Raw genomic sequence first — 899 nt, forward strand, 5'->3', positions numbered from 1 at the left:
GAGAGTAAGTTGATGCAAATACTTTGACAAATGCTTAGACAGTGCTCTCTACACCCAAACATTTGCTCTCAGCAATTCCACTCAGTTATATACCCAGCAGCCAGGCACGCACTTTGTGCCAACGTATGTGAAGGGATTATTCACAGCAGTGCGACTTGTAAAATCCGGGTACAGCACACATGCCCGTGAGCAGTAGAGGACCAGGAGTGTGGTCGTCTGCATGTGGGACCCCCTGCAGCCATGGGAGGGAATAAGCTACAGCCACAGGAATGAGGCCGGACAACAGTGAGTGAGAGCCAGGCACAGAGGATGCCCCTGGAATATCTCACCTCAGAATCTGACAGAACTCATCTCTGGAGTTAGACACGAAGGGAGTGGTTTACTGGGGTGGGGCAGTGTGTGACCAAATAAGATCCGAGGGCCCTGGGGTGCTGGGAGCGCCGTGGGTGGTGTCCATCCCGACATTCGCTCTGTGGAAGCCACTGGACACCACGCTTTGTCCACCCTCTCTGTGGGTGTGGTCCTTCATGAAAGTAGACGTTTCTGGATTTTTGAAATAATTCTCTTAAAGCCAACCTGGAATTATTCTCACCAGCGCTGTTGGAAATGCGTCTGGGGTGTGGACGGTGGCAAGTGGCCACGCGCCTTCCTGGTCCTGCGCCCCTGCTGGGTCCCCTCGTTCCTGCCGCAGAGGCCGCTCCCTCCCGACCGGCACTCACCCTTCCAGGCCTCGGTCAGGGCCAGGGCCCCGAGAGCAGCAGGAGGAGGGTGTGGGACCTGGGGGCTCGCATCCTGGGGGTCTGGGGAGACTGAGTCCCCCGCGGAGACGTTAAAACCGGGAACCGCGGTGACTCGTATTGGCTTCTTTAAAAACCGGACCGGGCTGGGCCCTGCGGAGC

Source organism: Myotis davidii, unplaced genomic scaffold (assembly GCF_000327345.1).
Source record: "Myotis davidii unplaced genomic scaffold, ASM32734v1 scaffold4, whole genome shotgun sequence".
In the NCBI taxonomy this organism is placed as follows: Eukaryota; Metazoa; Chordata; class Mammalia; order Chiroptera; family Vespertilionidae; genus Myotis; species Myotis davidii.